Below are 14,367 nucleotides of genomic sequence, written 5' to 3'. Positions count from 1 at the left end.
CACCAATTTTTTCTCACTGATACAGAATTTAAAATCATGTCTTTTTCCTTATTACTTTTTTTTTTTTTTTTAATGAGAAAATAAGTTTTCAGTATCCATTCCTGCTGCCATCACATGGAAAAAATACTTCATCTTAAAGGCCCATCTCTGTAATCGCTTCTTTTCTGTTATATTCCTCCTCTGAATCTCTTCTATTCCACACCACATTCTTACCTTTTCTTGTGATCTTCAGATTGTCTGGCCTTTCCCTCTGGTCACACCTAATGTTGCTATTAAGCTCAAGCTACCTATGTCCATCCAGCAGTAACTTGTGACTTACTGCTTGTCTCCTCTTTCCATGTCTGACTTTGCTCTCATGCCATGAAATGCTCCTTCTGAACTGGTAAACTGCAAGGACGCTACCCTTTCCTTATATGTACCATTTTCTTTTACTCTCCCCACTTAATCTCCCCGCTCCCCCCCTGCAATGCCTACAGGAAATCTAATTAAGGACTGGATCTATCTTTCATCAAGCAAACATCACCATCAACTTCAGTACAGGTTGGATTAGACTGTAAACTTGCTTACTCATTATCTGCGTGAATTTCAAAAATGTCTAATTGATAAAAGTCAACGGGACTTGCTTTTCTAAGTCTTCTCAGGGCTTTTGAAAATCCCTTTCCAGATCTTGTCAATGAAATCGAAGTCAAACCTGCCTTCAACAAGTAACCACTTTCTACTTCTCTTGGTAGAAAGACATGATGTCTTCACAAGAATAAAGTGGATTCACATTACTAGATCTTATGATTCCTTTGAGGCTATTTGACTTCTAATTTTTCGAGCGCTCAATGTATTTTATCTGATGGGGGTTGATACACTGTAAATATGAGACTTCACGAAAGTAAATGCAATCATGTGGATGAAGAGTCTGAAAACCACCACTATTATAGGTGCTGGAGAATATTTGGAATCAATTGCAAGCATTTGGATCATCATTAACTGTTCTGCTGGCCAAATTTGCTTTAAATCAAGTAGGTGACGAACAAGTCAGCCCTACTACGTGGGAATTACAGTGCTTCCATTCTGGAACTGCCAGGAAATGTGATCACCTGGAGGAATAAAAGTATGCTAAACAACAAAAGAGTGGGGTAGATTATGAAAGGCCATGCCCTGGGCACTGGAAATTAGTGAGCATGAACCTACCTCCCACATGAAGCAAAATTCATGTCATTCATGAGACAAAAGAGGGAGGTAGGAGCCAGCACTGTTCTGTTCATTATAACAGCTTCCCTGCCACCAGCAGGTTGTCACTGCAAACGTGACTCCCATGTGTTCACGAGGCCCATGAGCCCCCCACCATGCTCTGACCTATTGTGAGGAAATGGTAAATCAATCAGTTATGCATTTGGCAGAAGCATGTATTGGTCTAGAAGTAATCACAGCAATCTACCTAGAATCTCTGTTGGGTCTTTTTCTCCTCTTCCTCCTACCCCCAGGCCAGGCAAGGGAACACAACAGCCACCTTCCAGTCCTGCAAATACTCTTTCCAGAGGTTTTGCTTCTGTAAAGTAAATATGACCCTCTCCCTGTGCCCCTTGCAAACTGCTTGTTTGCAAGCATCAAGGTAATGTCACTTAAATGTAAAAATAGGTAAGAAGCACATTAAAGAAACTTCACCTCCACTTCACGTCAACACCACTAAATGCATTGTTACAACAGTGACTAAAACTGTCTAATAATATCATCACTGGCAACTGGTCAGTTAAAATGCTTTTTAATTGTGACTTGAATGTGTTTATCAACCTCTTTTTGTGACATTAAAAAGACAGCAAGAGAAACACATGGAGACATTGTCCTCGAGGGAAAGGATTAATCATCAGTGAGTGAGCAGGCCTAAGCAGATGGTCAGCTAAGCTTTCCTGAAGTCATTTCTTCTATCCACCATTCAGTGTCACTGCCAGAAACGAGAAGAAGTGTTATTTTGACATTGAACATCTTTATAATAAAATCACTAATTGGCGTCCGATACCAAGGGCTTTATAGCTGTAAAATTGCAACAGAAGTAGCTAAGTAGTTGACTGGGTTTCATTCTAATAATTGCTATTTTAAAAACCCTTCAGTAACATAGTCAACATCGTATTATTGTTGCGAGACCTCTCCGCATATGATGTTGTGTCTCCGTTAGCTCAGTTCCAAACAGAACAATTGGGAGTGTTTTTAACAGCAATGCAGATAAACATGTCACTGCCATTGTGCTGTGATTTTCTATGTATATGGAATGGTAATATTTTACAGGAGATGTTCGTTAGGACTTAGACCTCAGATTTTTCTTGGGTTTTGGCAAGCAGAGAGGGCCTGTCATAATAAATTATCACTTTTGGTCTTAGAAATGTATTTTTTATGAAAGCTGAAAATGTGTCAGCATTGGACATCCATAAAATCCTCATGGTTTATTAAAGGTTTCTTTTTCTTTTATCCTTCTCCCTTTAGCCAGCAGCGTTTAGAGGAAATACTTCTTTCCCCATTAACCATCCATTTTTTTAAAAAGGTACAATCAGTCTGGGCTGGAAAGAGTTACTTATTACAGCAGTTATGTGAATATAGCTGTTAGGTTTATTACGTTTGAAATGTGTGGGTTTTGTTTCCATCATCCATTTTGTCATTTAACAAAGCTTTTTATAAAGTGAATGGTGAGAGTTAGTCTGGAGTAATTCAGACATTCTGGACCATGTCTGGGTGCACCTGGGTCTGGGCTCAGGCTCCACAGTCCATCCCTAGATATCACCTTTAGTAGTGTGCTTGACCACAGTGCAACCAGTATGATGCTACTGTGCTGGAAACTGGGCCTTATCCAGGGTTCATTTAAAGCAATAGAAAGAATCCAGTGGACAGTAATAGCTTTCAAACAGGGCTTTTCATTCTTTCACAGAGAAATTTGAAATTTGCAGAGAGGGTTAATGCCTGGAAAATTATATAAATATGTTATGTCATAATATTATATGTCCCAAAATATTGGTAAAGGGTGTTTTTCCCAGAGATTAGAGCATTAGTGAAAAAATAATGATTAACCTTTAAAATCAGATTGGCATTTCTTTTTTCTCCAAATGTAGAATTAATACGCATTTTTTAATCATTAGTGTAATTTTCAGGATGATACTTTTGTTCTTTTGGCTGTTGAACTGTTACGGCTGCTAGTAACCCTTCAAATTGTTTGCTTCATTCAAGCATTCTTTTTTGAATAATTCATTAGGCATTATTATCCAAGCGTGGAACACCTCATTTAGCATTGGTGATCTTTTCCTTATGTGTAGCTGACAGGCAATCAAAGTTTTTATCAGTGCAGAAAATTTGCAATTCAGAAATGTAGTTGCAGCAATTAGTAGCTATCAGGTAGCAGAGGAAGGACAGCTTCATAAAAAGAGAGAGTTGAATGAGCTCAACTGATGTTAGCACAAAAGTAATGGATAAAACTAACCAGCTGTTTCTAAATTTACCAAATGGAACATTCCTTTCTCTCAGAGTAGAAGCTTTAATTAACTTCGTGTTATGTGTGGCTTCACAAAAGGAGAAGTGACTAGGTGCCCTTCACTTGATTTTGTAACTGTATTAAGATGTCCTATCGATACACAGCTCGCTCACCGTCTCACTGCAGAACAAACTTCCACGCTTTCTCTTTGCTCACCTTGGGTCCACAGGAGAGCAATAATTTTTCCGAAATGGACAGCAGATTTTTTTCTCTCTCTCTCCCTGATGCAGCAAATGTTGTGGTGTTTATGCTGCTGCAGGAAGCTGGCTGAAGTTTGGGCAGCTGAGGTGTTTCCTCAAGCACGCCACATGAACTCCCAGTACGGCTGGCTGCAGTGACTCAGTCTGAGAACATAAATCAATATTGCTAGGAAGCAAGGTGGGAGAAAAAGGAGAGGAAGAAAGAATTAACTTTTAATTTAATATTTCAGGAATTATTCTAGCTCATTTCCATATTGCAGATCAGGTGATGTTTAAGATGGATTTGAACTTTACACTGTCTGGAATATGACTTTCATTTTATTGGGCCAGAGAGAAGAAGGCACTTGCCACTTGGAGTGTTCATTGGAGTCCTGGAGGAGACCCAGGCATTGGTCTTGCTCCTGGGATTATTTGTCTGCTTTAGAGTGTTTTCTTACAAGTGTAACTGTTCTTGAGCTGCTAAGGGGTTTCCAAGTCCTTGCATTCTGGTGAGTGCTCTAACTGGTTTGTGACTGAATAACTGTCATTGCTCCATCACCTGCTCTTATCGTGTTTTAACCACAGCGCTGCGCCAGCTACTAAGAAGGAGAAAAAGTGACTGCTGCTGCTGAACCCAGGACATCTCTTTATCAAAGAAAAAGAAGAGGATGAAGGTTCTTATTTGAAGGAGAAGTTTCTTGGCACTGGATCCCAGACAAGCATTGCTTGTGTACTGCCCCAAACAGGGCAGCTGGCAGGTGAGAGGGGCAGGCAGGAGAGGAAACCCGATTCCCTAGAGAATACTTCCAGGTGAGAGACTGTGCAGCACCCTTGGCTGCAGGGCAGTGCAGGAGGCCTGGAGGGCTATATCCCCTTCTGAGGTCCCTCATTCTCACCCAGCAGTGAAGACAGAGGCTACAGGCATGTAAGGGCATTTACTGGGGCCACTGGTTTCTCTAGAAACTAGGCAAGGCAAAGCTTGTGGCTGCAGGGCATCTGTCCTGTCTTGTAGCCTTTCACAGGTGAAGTTTCAAGGAAGCTCTTTTTAATGTGAGCCCTTCAGTGTTGAAGCAAAAGTGCAGAGCAGCCCTACTGCTTCAAGAACAAGAAGGTATGTGAAGCAAGGCACTACATCAATTACTTATGTATCATGGTGGTGGAGGGTGATAAAACTGGGAGGAAATGCAGGGAATTTGTTGCAGTGCAATTTAGAAGCATTTAAAAACTCCCCTCTGTGTGCTTATTGCTGGTCCACTGTATTCAAACAATGCTTTTAAGCACTAGCACTGAGCCACACATGGGGACTGTGAACATTATTTTACCCATTGTGTTATCTGCTTCCTTTTAGTGAAATGAAACGATGCCATGTTCCACATATTGTTCCTTCCCCTGACAGCAGCCACAGGGCTCAGGAAGCTGCTCGGAGCAGCATGGGCCATCTCCGGCAGACTTTCCCATCTGGGGAGGCACTTTGGAAGCTGCAGAGGAGGCAGGTGTGCAGCTGCCAACCCCCACTCCCCACGGGGAAAGCACTGCATTCCTGGCAAAAGGAACCTCCTGGCGCGCGCTCCCGTCTCGGGGGTCGGCCTGGCCTTTTGCTGACAGCGTAATTTCCTTAGGAGTCTCAGAGTCTGACATCTCTGTTCATGACCCTTTTTTCTAAGCAACATTAATATCTGCTGCAGGTCTGGCAGGTGCAACGTCCACTAATTGTGTCTGCATCGCCAGGCCTTATTCGAACAGCCCTCTAACATCTGAATTTCTTCTTGGGCAATGAATAGACCTCCTTTTTTCCTGGGAAGAGTGCACTGCTCACTCAGGAGCTCTTGGCCAATGATTCCACATCAAGAAGAAACATATAGTTAGGAAATTTTGCCTAAGCCATCGTTGTATGCCTGATGGAACTGAATAGTATTTGCCAGTCTGAATTATGTCTTGTGTCACGGGCACAACTGTAGTACCTTTATAAGATGAACAAGGAGACATTTACCTCAAAAAGCCAGAATAAGTTGATATGCACTTGACTGACATGGCCATCTGAGGTGACGGAAAGCAGCACAGTGGGAATCCACAGTGACCAGACACTGAGCCAAGCAGACGGTAAGTCTGGGCTGATGAGCTGCTGTATCGGTGAGCTTCCTATCCTTGCAAGCCAGTGAAGCATGACTAACCTGGCACTGATTACTCATCCCTGGCACTGGTTACTCAGTCCCATTCATTTTTCAGAAGTAAATACGATTCTGAGAACATGATTTCTTCATAATAAATAAATAGATAATCTTCTTGTGATCTCTATCAAGTAGACATTTGACATAGAAATAGAACATTAAGATTACAGTTAATCAATACTAGATTTGTGTCCCAGCTGGTCCTCTCTACCAGCAAATGCTGAGAAGCTGCTCAAATTCCATATTTTTCTTGATGTCACAAATATATGTGTATGGATTTTAATGCTGGGAGAAGCTGGAGAGCCTTTGGGAAGTTAAATGGAGAAATCTCAGACTTGAGAGTCCTGAGAGCTTTTTCCCCAAGACTTAAAATTTTCATAATTTCTATGTGAATGGGGCAGAATGAAAGGAGTCAACCTTCTGCATAACCTGGCTTTACTGGAGAGTAGAATTAGACCCAAAGTGGATCTCCTAACTCTTCTTTTTTTGTGCATTTTTTTGTGGGGTGGGGGTTGTAGGAGGTGTTTTTAAAATGGAACCAACATGATGACATAGCAAAATGAAGATTTCATAGTGAAGTGCAAAAGTGAATGAGAGCCATACCATACTGCCTGGGTATTTTTCCTTTAATCCTATTTCAGTTGTTACACAAGTTCCCAGGTTAGACGTAAATACTTCATGACATGTCAAAACTTGCCTTGATGTTTTTCAAAACTGTATAGAACTGGTTCCAGTTCTATATGGCTGACTCAACAATATGTTGATTCAAGTATTTCCTTATGTTTAATCTCAGATCCCTATCCAGCTCTCTGGAGTGAGAGTTGAGCAGCCTTACATGCTCACTAGTGCCATTCCAAATCTTACGGAAAAGGGCGAAAGGACTTTGAGGTCTGTTACAAGGTATGTAGTCCTAAATCTCTACCACTGAAACCGCTGCTTCGAGGTGACAGTAGTAAATGCTGATAAATGGCATGGTGTTGCTTTTGTTTTCTGAAACTCTCCCCTTCATTTCCTCCTTCATTAGTGGAGGAAGTGGCTGAGCACAAGTACTAGTCAACACATCTCTGTTTATTATTGTTATTATTTTGGCAGAGATTGTTCTGTATTCACTCCCACCTGGGTGTGGAGATGCCAGCCTGATGATTTGTCCTCTGAAACTGAACCAAACCCTCTGATAAATACTAAAGTTATGGGTAAGAATTTCCCTGGCCAGTCAAAAGTTTTGGAAAAGCTTAATTCAGATGAATCTATTAGCCAAGAAGAGAAAAACTCCCTAATGAATTTCTCCCCTGAACTTTTCTGATAATTAAGAAGAGACACTGATCACTGAGGTCGTCACTGAGCAAGCAAAGGAGGAATGCAAAACCACCAAATGATTGTTTCCCCAAAACTACTATGTAACCATTCCCACGCCCAAGACATACCTTTCCATCTGGTCTCACAGTTTTTTCTAAGGGCGGTTTCTTTTTTCTCTAATTATTTTTTCACAAATCAAATTGAAGTCATTAAACAGTGAGAGAGCATTAATCACCTTATGTAACTTCACAGTAGTGAAAAGTAAAGGCAACACACAAAAGTTTAATATAAAAACCAAGAGATAGTGATGTGTGTGTGTAAAGAACTGCAAGGCATAGAAATTGCTCTGGATGTGTCACCGCTTTCTCAGGTGTATGAAAGACATGTAAGGGAAGCCATCTCACCTCAATGTTGTCTGAAGCACCTGAGATGTAATCCTTCTAAAATCCAGCAGAATAACCGTTTATGTGCTGCTGGGAAATAATTTCATTGTAGGTATTGATTTGAGAGGTAACTGAAGCACAGAGGGCTGCAAAATACAGCAAAAGAAAAAAAAAAAAAAAAGACAGGAATAGCTGGACAACTAAGCACGTGCTTCATGCCAACATGGAGCCAACATTAAGCCAACATGGCTTTCCTGCCAACACTATTTTACTGTGACTTCACTGAAACATAAGAATAACCATAAGGGCTCAGAGGAAGGTACATCTCAGCATCCTGTCTCCAGCAGTGGCCATAGCAAGTGCCTAGGGTACAGTAAAAGAACAAGGTATGCATCTATGATATTATCCATATCATATTACTCTCCTAGTCTCAAACTGCTTTTGATTCAAGAGCTTGCCTGAGAATAATGTAATTTGTCTGTTTAAGTGCCCTCAGTAGATCTTTTTCAAGTGCTCATCCAGTCTCGCCTTTCTAAATCCGCATCATCTGCTGTCATGGAGATCGTAGATGAGGGGCAGAATACAGAATTCTGTCTCTTGCTTCCTTTTGGAAAAAATGTAAGATCATTTCTGGGTGCCCACTGTGGTCAGCTCTTTGGAGGCTTTCTTTGATAATTTCTGAATTAAGAACTCTTGTGAGCAGTTTCAATCAAATGCCTTGGTATTTCCTTGGTAGGAAATACTGCAAAAATCACAAAGGGTTTCTCTTTCTGATTTCATTTCAGCATTGACATATCACCAGATACGCATCTATAGGTTTCACCTTAGTCTTGAATGAGCTATGTCAGTGGATTCCAGGCTTATTAGTAACTTACTGATTATAAGTAGCATTATGATAAAACACTCAGATTGCCAGCTGGTCTAGAGTCACTGGTTTTAAATGATGCCTACTCCCTTTTGGAACTGCCTGTCATTTGAATGCACAGATACCACATTTTTGCATGTATACAAAACAAACAAACAAACAAACAAACAAACAAAAAAAAACATTGTTTGACTTTTGTAATATGAATTCCCCTCTTCCCCTGCCCCTCTCAGTGTAGCATAACAGTGTTCTGTGTTGTCTCTGTGGTGAGGGACCCATCACAAAGTTCAGACTTGGAGCTGTTTGGTCCATGTTTTTTGTGCAGGTCTTTCCCCAGAGAGGGACAGGATTTCAACAGGCCACTCTTAACATCATTAAGAATGAGTAGATGAATAACACTGTGACTCCCAAGCACTTAAGAGCAATGAACCACCATCAGCGACTGATAAGTCTTGGAAACTGCATCCTCATACAGAGCCTGGAACACAAGGTGACAGGGCAGAGGCATAAGGGTTTCATTCAAGGTCCATGTTATACAAAACTAACAGGTTCATATATGTTGCTCTTAGAACTTTCCTGGAGCACATGCAGACTATTTATGAAAACCTCAGAGATCATAAGGGATGAGTCAACCACAGCTTGAAAGCTACAACAATGACCAAAAAAAATCCAAATTGCTGTTTCTAGGAATCAGCTTCACTGCTGGTAGCACTGGCAAGTGCCTGGTCAGGCCCTCTGCAGATGATATACCATCATAGTTCTTCATCAGCTAGTGTGATGAAGTTAGTCCTGTTCAACTGGAAACGGGAGCGTGTGGCTCCTGAAACCCAATTATCTGTAAATATGCTTTGTGCATTTCTAATAAGAGAAGGAAATAGTGCTGCTAGACATCAGCTTCACTTTGTACCCGAGAGTCTGGGAGGAGATGCAGACAAATGTGTTGGTGCCTCACAGTGATGACAGGAAATAAGATTATTGAGGCAGTGGTCCATGAAAAAAGGAATAAGGTTCAATTTGGTCCAGAAGCTAGAAAAATACATACATAAAACAGCTAGGTGCTGCTACAAGATATATTTATCTCTGTATTTATAGATATAAATGAAATGAACTTTCGTATGTGATTATGCTTACCTGTCTTGCTTCCCATGCAGGGAGCATTATGCAATGATTAAGGAATATGATCATGACTCTTATTGAGACAAGAGTGCCTTGTCAATCAGCAGCCTAATCATTGATGAGATTGTAGCAGAATATTCCTACATATTCAAATTAATACTGGATTATAAAATTTTCTACAATAGCTACAAAAAAGTAGCTATTGTAACAAAAAATGTTATAATATTTGTAACATTTGCATCTCAAGTGCAGTCAATAGCTCTTCCCTTGCTCTGTTTTTTCAGTACCTTGATTAGAGCTGAACAAATGCTCTGGTGAGTGTCAAGCTTTACAGTTTCTCTGCTCTTTTTGAAGTTACTGTGAAATAGTTCCTAATGCTAAAGAGAGACTATAACACATTAAATCACGGGCATGTAGGAACAGTACAAGGTGTTGCCAGCTATGGGAAAGACAGAAAGCCTGGTTTTCAAAACCTTGTGAATGGGTTAATGCTGTTACTAGAAAAAGATTTGCCCTTTTACAGATCTGCAGGGAGGTAATGTTGACAGTAAGGAGTAGAAGCCTAGCAAGATTTTAAGTTTTTGTGTGACTTATTTCAAGGAAAGAAAGGGCATTGACAACAACAGCTGCCTGTAGCACAGCTTCCCCTCTTTTTTTTTACACTTCACTTCTCATATGGATTCCAGGTATGATTCAGCAACCAGAGGAGAGGGAAGAAGATTTTTGCAGACATGGACTGGCACAATATTAGAAAAAAAAAATGATGGAAATAAAAACCCAAACCAAACAAAACCCTGGAACTTTGCAATTTTAAATCTGCAGAAGCTTGTACCCAGTGTGGCCATGCCTCATCCTTTTCAGTAGTTGAAGACTGCTCCTCTTTAGTTAAAAAAAAAAAAACAGTTAATGTAAACTGTCAATGTAAGTCTAAATGTTTTTCAGTGTCGTGTGTGTCCTGTGATGGCTCAAATCTACACATTTTATTGGTTCTGGAATTGGCAAGGCAACAGGAGATGGGGAACTGACAGAGACTACAGAGTGCTGGTAATGTGCACAGAGATATGAAGGCAGTTACCATTTCTAAAGTTTTAATAATGCTTTCATTTTCTCTTAAGATTATCAGAAATGTAGGCTCATCCCTTGTGATCCCTGTGTTAATTGTGCTGTTTATGATAATAACTTTCTTGATTATTTTGGATGATTTGAGTTCTGAGACTTTTCTCATATATATGAGTGCGTCTGCATGTTTCAAGATATGAAAATTGCTCTGGTGTATTCCTGTTAAATTGCATGGTAATAACTATAACAATATCCCACATAAATTATGACTGTGAAGACTTACCTACTTGTCCTTGCCTCAGCTAATCATATTTCACCCCCATTCACTTTTTTCATGCTGTCGCTTCAAATGTATACTTTCTCGGTTCTCTAAGTCTGCAGTAGCTCTAAGTACATTCCTTGACAGCAGGGTAGGTTACAGTTACAATGGGGAGGCTTGCTGGACTGAATGAACTGAAATGAAAGATATTTTAGTCTCTTGACATACAATCCTCAAGTAACTGTATGGAAAGCACTAATTCTTTGAATGAATAAATATTCCTGAGTTACAATTCGAATGCCCCAAAGTAGGCACACAAGGAAAGAGAGGCAGCAGCACATGTCTGGCACTGCACCACTTTGTATTTCAGGGGTAGGCCACTGGTGTGAAGCCCAGCATGAGTCCCAGGATCTCTGGACCATGCATGGGGAGAACAGAGCTGGCCAGAAAGGCAAGCCCTTAAAATCTTGTCCCTCTTGAGGTCCTGGCATTAACCAGCTGGAACCACAAAGCTTGGGATTGTGCTCTGACTTCTGCCCATCCTGCAGAGCTCAGCTGTCAAGACCTGAACTTTTAAAATGCATTAGTTTATGCTTCATATTGAAGGCCCTTGATATGAGAGTCCTTGCCCAGGAAGTGACTGACATGAATTCAAATCCCTCCTCAGCCCAAAAGAATCTGAATTGTGTTACCCTCAGGAGAGTAACCAAAACCATTGGCACTCAAACTACAGCCAGCCTTTCGGCTAAACTTCTATTTATTTTAAAAAGCAATTTACCCTTGAAAAGAACATCTTCAGAGAGCAGTCTTGCCTGGTAGAGCAGCTTCTTCTTGAAAGGGAAGGTCCAGCTGCATGTTTTCTGAGGCTCCAGGGAGAATGAGGATGTGTTGTCCCCCATCCCCATGCCTTCTGGTCTGCATTGTCCCAGAGGAGCAAAGCTGAAATTCAGAGACATTTTTATTCAACAACTGTTTTCAATTAGGGGTTTTAACTCTCAAGAAACTTCCATCATACCATTGCAGCGTAAGTTACATAGCAAGCTATTATCAAGGTAGGAAATGTTCACTACAAATGCCTCAGCTCACCACTTAGTTTTCTACCATTTACATTTTTCCTTTTCTGAAGCATTTACAGCTCTCTAATATATCCCATTTTACCTTGCACATCCTTCTCACAAAAACAACAATAAAAAAATTAAAACTTCTCAATGGGAGCAAGATATTTTTTTTTGTCAAAATGCTTCTCAGCTTGATAAATAATGACGTATTTCGGTCAGATTTAAAACTACCATTTCCAAAAATGTTACCAGTTATCCTGGTGACATTGTTACTGTATTAACCTTTCTATTCTCTCTCTGGCTTCTTATACTGTCAGATATTATCAGAGTAGCTAAGCATCTCACACATAAAAGCAATAGCAAAAGTAAAATCTCTGCAGGGGTTCATACTGTCTGGCAATGCTCTCTTTTCACTGACAAAAAGTTTGCTTGAGTCAGGGCTTTTTGTTTGATTTTCTAAGAGTGGAAGGGGGGAAATATTTAAGAATAAATGTGGTATTTGAATTGTGTGAGCTGCACGCATGACAAGAAGGCTCCTTGGAAGTCCTGCCTGCACCTCCTGCAGGCGTCTGCCCCCCGAAATGTCAGGTTTCAGTTGGATTCAGCACTCTCATCTGTTTCTAAAGCACGCTCTCATCTGTCTGATGAAGTACTTTTGCATCTTAATTCACCTCCTCCACAACTTTTTGCCATGTTTCTCCCCTCATGATATTCTTCAGGATAAATAGATGCTATTTAGTTTCTCCTCACATGGAAGTTCTCCCATACTTTGGATCATTCTCACCTCTCTTGTCTAAAACCTAACACTATCCCCTTTTTTATACAGAGAGACCAGGAGGGCAATGAATTACCTCATATATGGATGCACCAAGGATTAAAGCAATAGCATCATCTTCTGTTTCTGCTGTCATTTCTTTTTTCATCTTTCTGTGCACAGGGATGCTGATGAAACCCTCTTAATAATGTCACCAGTGTCATTGTAGAGTTTTCTTTTGTATTGTCATTTGTGTTGCTTTTTAGAAAGGAAAAGGTATTTTTAGTAACACATGAAGCATAAAAGCAGGTGCTGCATCTTTCAGTTTCACAATTTAACCCAAATGGCTTTCTGTGTCATTAGCTTCATGCAGTCCTGCTGAAAAGAACTATAAACTACAATCTAGGCTAGTTTTTTTCCACATAAAATTTCCAGCAGCAGCATATGTGCTTGTCGTGTTGTTGGGGCTGATCCAAGCCGTGCAGAAGTGCGTTGGATAGGGTCGTGCCCGCCGTCCCCTGCAGTGCCACGCTCACAAGAAGAGCTGTCCAAGGGCTCCTGGTTATCCCTCACCATGTGCCACCCACCCTGGTATGGACAAGGCATTGGAACCACAGTCTCCTGGAGGTCCCTGCTCCTCGCAGCACATACCTGGTGCTTTGTCCCAGCCTCATCCTGATGCCAAGAGGAGTTTGCAATCAGTGGTAGGTCTCAGAGTGGTAGCTGACTGCTGATGGTAGCCCCCACGCTGTTGGCAGACATCTGTGGGGAGGATCCTGGCTGTAAAATGGCACCCAATGTCATTGCAAAGGGGGGACTGGCTGACTCCGATTTAACAAATCAAAGATTGGTGAGCAGACCCACACATTCAGTGGGTCCAGACTAAGGGAGTTTAGTGCCAGAGCAATTTAGTTCCTGCCACCCCAGACCATGATGAATTTTCCTCCGAGAAGCCCACGCAGAGCTCACGCTCAGGTTGTTTATGGTGATGGTTTCTACAAAGATGTGAGCTGACACAAGCACCCGTTTCACAAGCAGTTGCTCTTAACTGCAGCCCTCCTTCAAACCACCCATTCTCATGCCAGCCCACATAAAATAAGCTGCACTGCAGATGCAATTTCCTGTAGTGACACTGATATGGGTTAACTCAAATTTTGGGAATCCGAGCTAAAACAGAACTGATTCTTCAGAAACTGCAGGCTATCCAACCCTGGAAAACAAGTGTTAACGTTGGCTATGTTGCCTTAGAGAAACGTTGTGTCAGACCTTAGTTGTGCTGGGCGCAACTGCCCCTCTGGGTAGGGAAGGAGCTGCTGGTATTTGCTCTTTTATTGCTACTCCTGGAGCAAGCATATTTCAGCCAGATCAGTAAATGAGACATCAGTTTGTACTGCTGATTGGCAGGTTTTGCTTCTGCAGCAATTGCAGTAATAACAGCAAAATACTTCCATGGTTCCTCAGGAAGCTTTGTGAGCAGTCACCTCTGACTGATCAGCAGAACAGACCATATTCACACACATGACTCTTTCTCAACTGTGCCATTGCTGCTGTAAGCCCAAGAAACTTTTGCCACCACATGCCACAAAACTAAAAAATGGGCTACCACAGCCCATTTCCCACCTTATTTCATGCTGTAGGACCAGTAGCCTAATCCATTTTGTGTTCCAGGAGGAATGTGAGCAAGACTGAAGCGTTATGAGTTGTCTCATCTCTGCCATAGCCTTG

This window comes from Psittacula echo (assembly GCF_963264785.1).
Source record: "Psittacula echo genome assembly, chromosome: 5".
NCBI lineage: Eukaryota > Metazoa > Chordata > Aves > Psittaciformes > Psittacidae > Psittacula > Psittacula echo.
The sequence above is the reverse complement of the archived record's forward strand: the minus strand, read 5'-3'. Positions refer to the sequence as shown.